This window comes from Helianthus annuus, chromosome 15, assembly GCF_002127325.2.
Source record: "Helianthus annuus cultivar XRQ/B chromosome 15, HanXRQr2.0-SUNRISE, whole genome shotgun sequence".
NCBI lineage: Eukaryota > Viridiplantae > Streptophyta > Magnoliopsida > Asterales > Asteraceae > Helianthus > Helianthus annuus.
Genome location: NC_035447.2, coordinates 109,039,357 through 109,054,895, shown reverse-complemented (window position 1 = coordinate 109,054,895; position 15,539 = coordinate 109,039,357).

Genomic DNA, 15,539 nt, shown 5'->3' with positions numbered 1-15,539 from the left:
AAGCATGGATCTTGAAAGATCCATGGTTAAAATTGAAGATAAACTTGAAAGACCATTATGTGAACTTGAAAGATGATTTTTAAAGCAAGATCTTGTGTTCTTGAAGTAACTAAGTTTATGTAAAACTAACTTTTGAAAATAAACTCCATGAAAAGTTTGTAAAAGGTTCCTTAAGAAGCTTATTTATGAAAGATTCAAGTATGTTAAGTATGGATCTTGGAAGACCCACGATGAAACATGATTTTAAACATAAAGATCTTTTAAATAAGCATAAGAATGGTTTTATAACATGTTTTTCAAGACTTTGAAACCCTAAAACTCATGGATGGTTTAGTTAGTAAGTTAAAGTTTCATAAAAAGTTTGTTTATAATTAACAATAACACTTGTTTTTGAAAGATCATTGTATGTAAAGTGTAGACCTAAAAGACTACACATTTTTAACAAAAATCAAGTTCATCATAAGGTTTTCACCTGATAGAATTAGTGTATGTTACTTGTGAAAATTGTTGGAAATTGTTTTTGGTGATGAAAAGAAAATAAACACATGTTTTGAAAACATGGGAAACCTCCATTTTAGGGAAAACTATGCCAAAATTTTTATAAAATTTTGACACTAAGAAAATATAAGTTTTGGTGAAACTTAATCCCCAAAAATTCACCTAAAAATATTTATCAAGGTTTCCTAATTTTTGTACAAAATTACAAGCTAAGAAATAAGGATTTCTTCATGTTAAAATCAATATTAAGTATGTATATTTTTAGGAGTATATATATATATATATATATATATATATATATATATATATATATATATATATATATATATATATATATATATAGGGAGGAGCTCATGCGAGAACCACTCTTATTGTGAGAACCTTGAGAACCAATGTGAACACAACCTAAAATAGCTAAAAAACCTAAAAAAAACCTAAAAAAACCTAACCCCCAACCCCCCCCCCCAAAAACCTAAACCCCCCACCCCCCCCACCCAAAAAAAACCTAACCCCCCCCCCCCAAAACCTAACCCCCCCCCCCAAGCTAAAAAAACCTAAAAAAACCTAAAAAAAACCTAACCCCCACCCCCCCCCCCAAAACCTAAACCCCCCCCCCCCAAAAACCTAAACCCCCCCCCCCCCAAGCTAAAAAAAACCTAAAAAAAACTAAAAAAAACCTAACCCCCACCCCCCCCCCCAAAAACCTAAACCCCCCTCCCCCACCCCCCAAAAACCTAACCCCCCCCCCCCACCCAAGCTAAAATGCTAAAAACTAAACCCCCAAAAAACCTAAAAAAATCTAAAAAAAATCTAAAAAAATCTAAAAAAATCAAAAAAAAAATCTAAAAATTTTTTTTTGATTTTTTTAATATTTTTTAGGTTAAAATCGCTACTTTTCGAAGCAAAAAAAAAAAAAAAAATTTAAAAAAAAAAAAAAATTAAAAAAAAAAAAATTTTTTTTTTTTTGATTCGAAAAGTAGCGATTTTAACCTAAAAAATATTAAAAAAATCAAAAAAAATTTTTTTATGTGATTTTTAGCTATTTTTAGGCATTTTTGGTGTGTTCACATTGGTTCTCGCGGTTCTCACAATAAGAGGTGGTTCTTGCATGATCTTCTCCCTATATATATATATATATATATATATATATATATATATATATATATATTTAGTGATCACCAAATTTTGTGCTAAGTGTATATTATGTGTATTATATGTAGTAGTGTATTAGGATCATGAAAAGACACTAAATACACCCAAGGAGTATCACCAACAAAATACACATAAAAAATACATAACAAATACCCAAGAATACTCATACAAAAAAATAACCCATGAAAGGGTATATGGACAAATACAAGAAAATATATTTTATATAAATATATTCCTTAACACATTTTGGACTTGGAAAATTTTGGACTTAAATATATATTTGGACAAATATATATAACTTTTACCAAGTAGTAAGAATGATACCAAAATCGGAAAATAACAAGAACAAATATATATATATATTTCACACAAGTCTTAAAAATATATTATTTTTAAGAAATATAATTCTGGAAAGTATTAAAAATCAAAATATTGATTTTTGGCAAATAATGTAAAATACACAAGTATTTACATGAAAATACAAGTATACTTGCCCAAAAATAATATTGGAAATATTATTTAACAAAGTACTTATACTTATTTCCGAAAAATATATAAGTAACATATTTGGACAAGTTAAAAATATAGTTTATTTTTAACACCTATCGTTTGTCAAATACTACATAAACAAATATATATTTTTGGAAGTAAAATATATATTCACAAATGAACGATATCAAGTACAAATTACGAAGACAAGACAAATGGGCGAGACCCGACAAACAAGGGCACGACCCTCACACATGTTGAACGTACACAAGACAAATACATAAACTTAAGATGGTGACTTGTACCTAGTGTGTTGCAAGTCTAGTAACTAACGTACATAGAATACGTATAGGTTACGACGCTTACGAGACAAACCCGGTGAAGTTTACAACACCGGATACGCAAAACTGTGAGTTCATATTCCCACTTTTAAACTTTTACTTGTTTTCTAAACTTGGGGAAAATACATGTACTATGGTATGTAGAACACAAAAACTAAGGAATGACACATAGATCATTTGACGAATAGGGTGACATAAGCACCATTAATCTACTATATACCTAGACCGCGGAACAAAAAGGTTAGATCTAATGGGTTTCAGGAAGCCACACTCTGGGCCACGTTCTACCTAGAGTGCTTTTGTGTCTTGAGTCGTAAATCGACAGAAAAATGCCTATGGTTTGGATGCTTCCTATGTCGTGACATATGTTAGTGGCCTTGCAAACGATTAGCGATCTCGTATTCCTTACATTTACAGAACTCGGTTTACAGATACGTTTTACAAATTACATACCATGTTTTCATACAAGTATACAAACATTCTATATGAAAACTGCATGAATTCACACCAACTTATGTTGACGATTTTCCAAAACTTACATGTATTTCAGGTAACTAAGTTGATGTGCGCGCGGTCCCTTTTGCTCAAGGATGTCATTTGTATTTCAAGTTATTATGTGTCGAGGCTCCAATGCCACTTTTGTAGGATTTGGTTGTTATATCCCACCTCCTGCGGTGATATAATGATCAAAACCTTGATATTTATTTTTAAAATGAAGTTGTAAACTTTTAAAACAATTATCTTATGGGTGATGTAAACTTAAAACTTAACTTTTGTTTCGGATATTAACTTTCAATGGCATTGTGGAGTTGTTTTACATTCATGTAGTATGTTCACCTATTATATGCAATGAGAACCTTTCAGGATCACACCTCGTGCTTCCGCCTTAGAAAGGGGTGTGACATTGGTGTTTGTAGTTTTTGGCATTTTATAAACATTTTTTAAAGGTATAATGTATTTTATCAGTGGACAATTAGATAACAAACAATAAAAAATGATCCCCAAAAAATAAAAAGAATAGAAAACGAAAAAAAATAAAAATCCTAATCCAATTTCTCATTTAAATCTTCACTGTCATCAGCCTCTTTTTCTTCTTCTTGAAGTTTTTATGCCTTGAACCTTTGAATACCTTAGTAAGATTCCGATTTTCCTACATAACGCCCGTCCTTTAGACGAAGCTGATTAGTGGCACCCTGTATTTTGGTGTGATCTTTTGTTGTTTGGTGACATGTGGTTGAAGATCAACGCCTGTGTGGATGCTATTATGATCATGGAGTCCAAAATAGCATTTACACTAGTATTGATCCCTTCATGTCATCAATATATCCATCAACAACAAAGCTCACATAATGACATATCACTGTCATCAGTCTCTTTTTCTTGAATATTTGTCCATCTCATTCAGCAAAAGCTTATAGAGACACCCACCCCAGGCCGGAATCCATTCGGTGAAACTTCATGCATAACAATACTGAATACCCAAGAAACGAGGTTTTCCATTTGTTGTTTTTTTAACTTATTGTTGGTGTTTTAAAGTGAGTGGTTTCTAGGAAACATGTAGCTGTTTTTGGGTGTAATCAATTGATTGTACAGAGACGTTTCTCTTTATAGGATGTTTTTGGCGCGTAGTTTAGTCGAGATTTTATTATAATAAACGCTAGTAATAAAGTAACCGTCCTTTCAGTTACTGTCTATATTTACTGTTTTGTTCAGCTTTATCTGTTAAAGGTGTAAGACGTTCCAAGTTTGGCGTTTTTATATTTAATGGCGTTTTGTAGACCAAGATGACAAAATAGAATAACAGAGAAAACATTACACAGGAAAAATAGTTTTTATTATTTGGCATTTTGTATTCAATGGCTTTTGTGGTATTTTTTGCCGTTTTGTAACTAATGAGAGAAATATAGTATTTTATTATCTGAAAAAAATTACACAAAAGAAAACAAAAAAAATTAAAGCTCCTCGTCAGAAGGGATTTTGTTTGAGAAGTATCCATCACTTCCTTCGTCTTCTACTTTGGAGTCTTCTTCTAGTCTTTCATCCAAGTCATCACTTTCACTTTCATTGGCTTCTTGTTCTTGAAGATTTTAAAGCCTCCATTTGAACATGTCCTGCATCAACGCCATTTTTATGTCCATGCCTGTGTTCAAACATGTGGTGTTGTGTAACTCTTCCATGAACCCAACCCCCTGCTTGGTCATGATGTCTTCAAGCATGTGATGACCGGATCCATTTTTGCAATTGCTTTGCTTGGTCCAGATTTCCTGGTTTATCTTCTCATAAGCTTATGTGTTTCATCACATTCGTTATCAAGAGGGATGCCAAGCGATAGGATACCCCTATGTACCTCTTCTTCCATGTTCAAAATTGCTTTGATTGTTTTAACAAACACCCTTTTTCTGTTGTCAAAACGTATGACGAATCTTCTGATTCTCAGGGTGTATCTCCATGAAACGATGATTGCCATTTTTGGCGTTTTGGTAAAAGATCTTTTTAGAATGATTGCTGGAAGTGATTATGGAAACGATGTTAACGTGTTTATATAATGATGTTTTTGGCGCGTAATTTAGAAGGGAATTTCTTCTAATAAATGTTAACAATTGACTTTTAGTTACTGTTTCTTTCTTCAACCTGTAAGTCTGCAACGCGTTTTATCATTAAGCTTTGGCGTTTTGTATTAATGTGTTTTATTCGTTTTGAATGGCGTGTTCTTTGTTTAGTTTGGCGTTTTGAATTTGAGCAGTAAAAGACCTTTTTACCCTTAAGGAAGCTCGTCTACGTAATAAAATTGATGTTATTTACGAAAACGCCACCGCGCCAATCTAGTCCATAGATTGTTTTGATCGGACGATCCATAAGCGTTCTCACTGTTCTCACACTTTTCACCGTTTTCCCTAAATCCTGACCCTATATATATTATATATAGTGAAAGTGTAAAATACAATATCCCTTAACGTACAATACGTGCGATATTGTGAAATCGCATGTTATAAAAAAGCATGTTGGAATTCGCATGTTGGTATTTTTGATGAAATCGCATGTTGGTTTTTTTGTAGCAATTTCGCATGTTGGTAAATATGATGAAATCGCATGTTGGTATATAAAGCAATTTCTCATATTGGTTTTTCAGCACAAATCGCATGTTCAAAAGTGAATTCGCACCAGATCGGACGACTAAGAGGATCGCGTATATATTGTATGATAAGAGCTATTGTATGTTAACCTACCCTTATATATATATATATATATATATATATATATATATATATATATATATATATATAGGGCAAGGTTCATTTGAGAACCACCCTTATTGCGAGAACCAATGTGAACACAAAAAAGTACCTAAAAAATCCAAAAAACCCACAAATTTTTTTTTTAATATTTTTGTAATAAAAATCGCTATATTTTGTTACAAAAAAATGTTTTTTTTTCGAGTAACATGTTATGGATGCACATGTGCATATGTATCATTTCTTGGACAAATTCCATAATATATTACCAGTAGTAGAAAAATGCACCTTCATTTACACTACCATATGTAATACACTACTTTTTACATTACCAATATTAGAAGTGCACATGTGCATCTATATGTATCAACATGAAATAAGGTGTTTTGGTAAAAAAAAAGTTTATGATTTTAAATGTTGAAGTAGGCCCATATACATGTGTTTTGGTTAGTTATATCTAGTGGTTGACGGTTTGATTATATTTGTCACTTTATGATGTAATATGTTGTTTGGATGGTATAAAGGGTGTTCATGTACATATAATAAAGTGAAATATTGGTAATAATATTGTATTATGGATGGTAAAAAGAAATGGTATTGTATTACAGATGGTAGGAGATAATGGTAGTGTAGTATGGATGGTATGATAGATGAAAGGAAATGTGTATTCAAAGTGGTGTACTAAAACACGTTATAACATGTTCATATATATAGATGCATATGTGCATTTATAGTGTTGTTAATATTATAACAAGTTCATACATATAGATGCACATGTGCATTTCTGTTATTGTTAATGTAAAAAGTAGTGTATTATGAATGGTAGGGTAAATAAAAGTGCAATTGTCTGATATTTATAATGAATTACAGAATTTGTCAAAGAAATGATACAAATGTACATGTGCATGGATAACTGTAACTCGGAAAAAAAAATTTTGAATTTTTTTTTATTGACGAAATATAGCGATTTTTCCAAAAAAAAAATAGTAAAAAAAATTTGGGTGTTTTTTAGGTGTTTTTTAGATATTTTTTGGTTGTGTTCACATTGGTTCTCGCGATTCTCGCAATAAAGGGTGGTTCCTAAAGATAAAACGAAAACCCACTTGAGTTGAGAAAACTCAAGGAAACCTTATATAACATTTTATTTTTTTCAAAAAAACACGGAATGTAAAATAAATGTATTTGAACATTTTTATAAAATGTAAAAAGCGCCTACTAGTTTTTTTTTAATGTTCAAAATTTGTATGTTACATTTTTTGGACATATACATTATGTAACATGAAATTTTTAACATTTTTTTGAAAAATAAACTACTCGGCGCTTTTTTGTTTTTCTTTTATAAAATGTTCAAATATATGTATGTTACATTTCCTATTTTTTTAGAAAAAAAAATAAGAATGTAACATGGGGTTTTTACAAAGTTTTTTGAGTTTTCTCAATTCAATTGTGTTTTCGTTTTATCCTTCCCCTATATAGATACATATATATATATAGATATAGGGGAAGGTTCATTGGGGAACACTAAAAAAATGTGAAACAGCGGGGAACCGGCTCAAACGAACTCCGATTGGACTCATTCCAGCGGCATTGGAACCGGCTCGTCGAACCCTAACTAAAATCTGTTAATCCTAAACCCTAAATCCTAACTCCAAAACTCTAAACCCTAAAGCTAAAAAATAAGGCTAAAATCTAAGCTAAACCGTAAAATCTAAACTATAAATCCTAAAAGCTAATCCCTAAAGGCTAAACCTAAAGCTAAACCTAAAGCTAAACCCTATAGCTAAACCCTAAAGCTAAACCCTAAAGCTAAACTCTAAACCCTAAGGCTAAACCCTAAGGCTAAATCCTAAAGCTAAACCCTAAAAGCCAAACCCTAATATATTTAGGGTTTAGGGTTAAGAGATCCTAGTTAGGGTTCCACGAGACGGTTCCAACACCGCTGGAATGAGTCCAATCGGAGTTCGTTTGAGTCGGTTCCCCACTATTCCCCACTTTTTTAGTGTTCCCCAATGAACCTCACACTATATATATATATATATATAGTAGGGTTCATGCGAGAACCACCTTTATTGCGAGAACCAATGTGAACACAACAAAATAAACACACTGCACCCCCAAAAACTTTAAAAAAAAAACCCAACCCCCCCACCCCACCCCACCACAAGCTAAATGCTAAAACTAAACACCCCCCCCCCCCTAAAAAAAATAAAAAACCTAACCCCCCCCCCCCACCCCCACCTAAGCTAGATGCTAAAAACTAAACCCTCAAAAAACCTAAAAAAATTTAAAAAATATAAAAAAACACAGAATTTTTTTTATATTTTTTATGAAAAAATCGCTACTTTTAGTAGCAATTTTTTTTATTTTTTTATTTTTTAATAACGAAATGTAGCGATTTTTTGATAAAAAAGATTAAAAAAATTATGTGTTTTTTAGATTTTTTAGGTATTTTTGGTTGTGTTCACATTGGTTCTCGTAGTTCTCGCAATAAAGGGTGGTTTCTAACGGATCTTTCTCCTATATATATAGGGGAGAGTTCAATTAAATAAACATAGTTAGTTGGGTGGATGAAAATGACAAGATTTCAAACTCTTTGGATCCAGATGCGAAAAAAAAACCTTTGGACGAAAGTCGCATAGGGGGAGAGAAAGAGAGAAAGAGATAGAGAAGCAAAGATGATGTATCTTATGCATCATAAACTTGTACTATAGTTAACAAAAAATACTAAAATACCTTTCAAGTTATCATCTATATAATCTATAATACGAGATGAGAAGCTGATGTAAGTTTGTATATGTGTCAAGTAACTAGATATGCCACGTAATCTTTGCTGATGTCATAAATCACAATTTAAAATGTTAATACATGTGTGTTTTAGAGATAATTGATATTGGGGGGAAATTTGAATTGCCAAATCTATACTTTAAATACCTCTCTTTCTCTACCTTAAATCCAGAAGCATCTTTCAAAATTCAAACCAAAACTTCTAGGGTTTCAAAATTCAAACCATCGGTTCCACCACCACATGAATCCGGCACTTCTCTCTCCTTTTTCTCTCGTCTCTTTCTTCATGCATCGGCTCGGCGATTAACAGTAAACAGAGACGAATCACACTTGAGATGGCGATGACAACGGCGAACTCATTTCAAGACGAGACAGCAGGAGATGCAAGAAACAGAAGCTGATATCCCTGGTTTTGCAGAATGGGGAGATGCAAGACAAGAAACAGAAGCTGAATTTCATACACCTATTTTGTTTTTAGTGTAACTAACTTCGTTTTTTGTTTTTTTTTCCTAATTTTTTGGTTTTGAAGATGGCGAATTCAGGCGTGAATGATGAAGTTGTTTCTCTGAAGCTTCCTGCACCTCCTGGCTGGAAGAAAATGGTTTGTGTTCTTTTTTTGTTTTTGTTTTTACATTTGTGTTTTGTGCTGTTTGCAAGTATATTTGAGGTGAATTGGTTCATGTCCTGGTTAAATTGATGTTTAGGTTTGTGAATTGGGGTCTGGGTGAAGTTTAATTTTGTTAAAGTTTAAGTTTTGGGGGTAATTTTGTTTGGTTTTTGTGGGTTTGAAAATTAGGGTTTTTGAGTTAAAAAGACAGATCAATTCACTGATAGTGATTGGGATATGTTGTTGAATAGCATCCGTTGTTTGTCTTTTATTGATCTATATCTGTCTGTTGTTGTGTTATATTGCTTTTATCGATATACATTGTTTTTGCAAAGATCGTTGATACACAACGCAACCCCTTGAGCTACTCAATGGTTTGGGTATAGAAAGTGGCAAGAGTAGAGCGGTTATTTCTAGAGATTTGGAGGGTCCCGCAAATGATAATCCTCAGTTGTGTCTACTAATGGTAAGGGAATGGGCGAGTTGGGTCATGGACTCATGGGTCAAGATGGGTAAATTTTTTTACGTGCTGGGTTAGGATACGTTAGGGTGACCTGAAACACTGTCTAGAATTATTTACCTTTTGATGGATTATTAATAGTCAAAATGATTACTGAAGTTTATAATCTGTTATTTAATAGAAATATGTTCTTTAGCAAATGATTTGGAAGGGTTGTGTTTCAAAAAATACACTACAGGCGATGTTTGAGCCATTTGACTTTTTTTTCTATTTTATTAAAACTGTTTAACCCTTAGAGATATATGGTGCTCATGGGTTAAAATTGTCACTTCTAGCGTGTCCCATTTTGCTCCAAAGAAAGATACAATTTGACTTTTCAAGGTCAATTTGGCTTATTTTTCATTTTAAAGTTGTGTCACACCCCGATTTCCACACGTTTCACCGGTGGGCCCGGTGGGGGAGTATCGTGACGTAGTTGGTAACATTACAGTCAAACAACACAATATTTAAATGCACAGCGGAAGCAAAAGATAGATATATTTCAACCGAATGTTATTGTAATATCATGTATCACAAACAGTTGAAAATAATCCACAGGGGGATAAAAAAAATAAATAGGAAATATTGTTCAACAGTTGACATCCAAGCTTGCGAGACTTATTGTGGACGCTAGGAGAAAGCCAGCCTAGTTCGCATAGTACCTACACTTAACCTTTTTGGGAAAATACTTCAGTTTACACTGGTAAATACATTCAACCGACACTTTTGAAAAAGGTTTAATAAAATTGATTTGAATGCACGTGGCACAAACTTTTATAATTTGGGATAATTATTTTAATATAATACTTGTAAATGAATTACATGTTTCTTATGCGTTTAGTAGCCCGTTCCGTACACCGGGTAAAGACTAATAGACACACCACAGGTATAATGTCCACAAGGTTATTCCTTTAAGTGGGATACCATTTTTACATATGCAGCTGTCAGGTGTATGCCTACACCCCGTGCTCAGGTCGTGGCCATTTCATGAATGATGCCAAGGATATCTGGGACATGGTCATTAAACCCCCAAAGGCTTTAAGAAAAGAAAACATTTTAAAACAAAGCATATCAATAATTTAACCTCTAATCGATTAAAAATTCAATGCTGGACCAAGCGGTATTTTATATACCGTACCCCAAGCCCGTATAAGGGAAATTAAGTTAAAAATATTTACCTTTGCAAAGTATAATTCACAAACAACAATTGCAAGTAGCTTTTACCGGGTCTCCTATTCTGGAACGAAGGTTTATAATAACCTATTAGAATCCTAACGGGTCTTTAATTAAGCGTAAACTTAGACCGGTTAGTTTTAACGAAAGATACGGTTCGAACGCACGATTAAGCGAAGACCAGAATAGAATGTGATTTAGGCCCGACAAGTTTGAAGACCTGTATAATATGGGTAATCCAACCACATTCTGGAATTTGAGATAAAAACGATAAGGTTTGACCCATTTCGGCTAATTTATGTAAACTAGTTACATAAACTGAATCGAACGCGTAAATGGCGTAACGGGTAACCGTAAGAGTCTTATACAGGTTTCCTAAGTCAATATGCTCTAAATATGTTGTGATATCAGTAGGATACCTTCCACTATGCCCATAACGAGTTTAATCCCATAATACGCCCCGTAGGGGTATTTTGGTCATTTTAAAGGTTATAAAAGAGATTATTTATACTTTTGATGTTCGGGTCTAAAGAAATCAGTAAAACCACTTATTTTAATAAGTCGCATCAGTAGGTAATAAGTCTTTATGACAAAAATGGTTTTAATCCCAAACTATGCGTTTAATACGCGTATAATCCCAAACTATGCGTTTAATACGCGTATAAAGTCATTTTAAGCGATTTTTGGGTTATACAGGAAATCTGAGTTTTCTGATCAGGTTATGTAGTTCAAAATACTATATTTATTATTTAAAATCAGTAGCAATTGGATTGGCGTCAAAATACTATGTAAAACTCGTTTTATGTCCGAAAAGGGTATATTCGGTATTACCGAATCAAGGTCATAACCTTAGGTTATGAGCAGGTTAAAAATAATTAAAAATCTTTAAAAATCCCAAAATATTATATTACATCAGTGTGTAAAAGGTTTGGTGTCGAAATTTGGGTTTAGATAGGCTTTATGCTAAGTGCGCCGTTTAATTAACAAAAGTTTTCTTAATTGCGCTGTTTAGCATAACTCCTATTCTAGACCTCGAATTGACATGAAATTTTAGGGACATGTTTAGAAATCAGTAACTAAGGTTATTGTTCTTTCACATATCCAAAATTCTCGTTTTATGGTCACAAGGGCATTATGGTCAACTTTTAAGCATATAACGGAAATGTGCAAATGACTCGGTCAAACAACGAACCAGTCACAGAGGGTCATACCATCATGTAACTTGGTCCTAAGGAAGTACTAAGGCATTTCTAAACTCTACTAAAACGGGTCAGAACTGAAGTCAAAGCAAAAGTCAAAGTTTTGCGACTTTCGGTTCCGAACCGGGCCAAAACAGTAAATGGTCGGATCAAACAAGCTTAGACCAGTTCTTATACTTATTATCAAGTTATATGAGTGATAAAATATGCTACATGCTTTCTACATTGTTAATTATGCGTTAAATCGAAAATTAGCATTCTGTTGACTTTTTCTAAGCAACTTTGACCTGACATTTGAACTAGTTAGAGTGGGAATCAAAGGGTGCCCTTTTAAGGGTTTAATGCCCATATAATTACCAACTTATAACTACCTTTGATTCGACTAATCACTGGACCATTAGTGATTAATTGTTAAGTCAACCGTTAATTACGACGGTTTGACTTTTAAGCTAAAACTAAGCAAAAACTAAACTAAGAAAGGTTAAGCATACTTACTGAAGTCTAATGAACGACCAGAGATGCTTAGAGAAGGCTCTTGAGCTCCATAGATGATCAGAAATGCAGAAATGAGGTGTGTTCACAATGTTGCAACACAAGGGCTTTATATAGTGTTCTTGGTGGCTCAAGATCATGCCACACAACTCTACCAATAGTCCTTGATCATCAACACACGTCCCTAGAGCCTAGGAGTCATTTAGGGGTCGCCCATGCTGAGCAATAATGGTTCTAAGTCGGTTAAAACACCAAACAGTGCTGCTGCCAACGTTTTCTGCATCTGGGAGGCTGACGCGGCCCGCGTAAGATCTTAACAAGACTTACGCGGCCCGCCTGAATCTCACTGACAGAAATCAAATCATTCTACTACCGACGCGGCCCGCGTAAGCCCTTGCTAAATCTTACGTGGCCGGCCTGAGACCTGCTGTAAAATTTTTCAAATCTTTTACATTATTGCAGTTGGCTCTTGGCTCTTCGGAGGGGTAACTTTGCATTATGAACCCTTTTTATTTACGTACAAGGGCCTCGAGACTTTTACCCATCTTGTTAAGTCCTCGGTTACTTTGTTGCTACCCGAAAAGTCATGACTTTCAATGTTGACGCTTTCAACCCCTCATGTACGAATTCGCTCATAACTTTCTCATTTGATAACGAAAGTTTATGAAATTTATATCGTGAATTCTAGTGAGCATAATTTACCATTACAAAGCCTCGGGTTTGCTAAAGGGTCACTCAAAGGTATAACTTAAACATGTTGACACATTTAACCCCTGCAGTTTGTAATTCCTCACTTTCTTCCACATTTAGTTCCGTATGCTCCATGATTCATTCGTTTGAAGGTACGAGCATCGTGTAGGGTTACTGTAAAGTATATTTATTGCTTGTTGACATTTTGAACCCTTGAATTCATATACTTTCTATGTTGTCAACTTTAGTCCCTCTATAGTATTCATTAACACGTTCAAGCTTATGACACGTGTCAATACATTATAGGACGTAAATTTTCGAGGTGTTACATCCTCACCCCCTTAAAAGAAATCTCGACCCCGAGATTTACTGAAACAAATGAGGGTACTTTTCTTTCATTGTGGACTCTACTTCCCTCGTGTACTCGGGACCTCTAAGAGCATCCCATTTAACCTTTACAATCGGTGTATACTTCCTTCGAAGCTTTTTAACTTGTCAATCCTCGATCGACACAGGTTTTTCAACAAACTTCAAGCTCTCATCAATGTGTACATCTGTATGTGGTATGACTAGTGATTCTTCAACGAAACACTTCTTCAGATTGCAGATGTGGAAAACATTGTGAATACTACTAAGCTCTTCAGGTAAGTTTAACTTATAGGCAACTGATCCGACACGTTCGATGATCTCGAATGGTCCAATGTACCTTGGGCTTAACTTTCCTTTCTTACCAAATCACATCACTCCCTTTCAGGGTGATACTTTAAGTAATACCTTGTCACCTACCTCGAAGTTAAAAGGTTTACGCTTCAAGTCTGCGTAGCTTTTCTGCCTATCTCGGGCAGCTTTCAGACGGTCACGAATCTGGACAATCTTGTCCGTCGTTTCAAAGATTATTTAAGGTCCTGTCAACTGGACATCTCCAACTTCCGCCCAACAAACGGGCGTTCTGCACTTTCTACCATACAAGGCTTCGAAAGGCGTAGCCTTAATGCTCGTATGGTAGCTATTGTTATACGAGAACTCGATTAGTGGTAACTACCACCTAAGTCGATCACACATGCACGAAGCATGTCTTCCAAAGTTTGGATTGTACGCTCACTCTGTCCGTCCGTCTGAGGATGGTAAGCCGTACTGAAGTTTAAGTGCGTGCCCAAAGATTGTTGGAAACTTTTCCAAAAAAGTGACGTGTATCTAGTATCTCTTTCCGAGATAATAGACACAAGCACGCCATGTAGAGATACAATCTTATCTACGTACAATTGGGCTAGCATGTCGGAGCTATAAGTCTCCTTAATGGGTAGAAAATGTGCTAACTTAGTCAACCTATCAACTATTACCCATATCGTATCATTTCCTTTCCTTGTCTTTGGCAACTTGGTGATGAAATCCATCGTCACCATCTCCCACTTCCATGTGGGAAGTTCAGGCTGTTGTAGCAAACCTGAAGGTTTTTGGTGTTTAGCTTTGGCTTGCGCACAAGTTAAACATTTTGCTACATAGGTAGCTATAGACTTCTTCAAGCCTATCCACCAAAAGTTTTCCTTCAAATCCTGGTACATCTTGTCAGCTCCAGGATGAACGGAGTATTTGGAACTATGGGCTTCCTGGAAGATAACTTCTCGTAGTCCTCCATAAACTTGAACCCATATTCGTCCATTTAACCTTAAAATTCCGTCCTTTCCGTAGGATAATTGTTCTTCAGTTACTCCTAGCTTTTCATTAGGATAGTTAGCTTCTAGCACAGCTTCCTTCTGTGCAGCTAACAATCTTTCATTCAAACTATTCTTTATCTTAATGCTCTTGGCATTGATTCTAATAGGCTTCACCCTTTCCTTTCGACTCAAGGCATCGGCGACTACATTCGCCTTGCCAGGATGGTATCTTATCTCGCAATCATAATCATTCAAAGTCTCCATCCGTCGTCGCTGCCTCATGTTCAAATCCTTTTGGTTAAACAGATGCTGGAGGCTCTTGTGATCAGAATAGATCACACACTTGATGCCATATAAATAGTGCCTCCATAGCTTTAGTGCAAATACAACGGCACCCAACTCCAAGTCATGGGTGGTGTAATTCTTTTCATGCACTTTTAACTGACGTGAAGCATAGGCAATAACCTTGCCTTTCTGCATAAGCACACATCCCATCCCGGTGTGTGATGCATCACAATATACCACAAACTCTTCTATTCCATCAGGCAATGTCAACACAGGTGCATTGCTCAGCTTCTGTTTAAGTATATCAAAAGCTTCTTGCTGCTTAGGCCCCCAGTTAAACTTAATATTCTTTCTAGTCAAAGAAGTTAGGGGTGCAACAATCCTTGAAAAATTTTCAATAAAGCGTCTGTAATATCCTGCTAATCCCAAGAAACTGCGAATT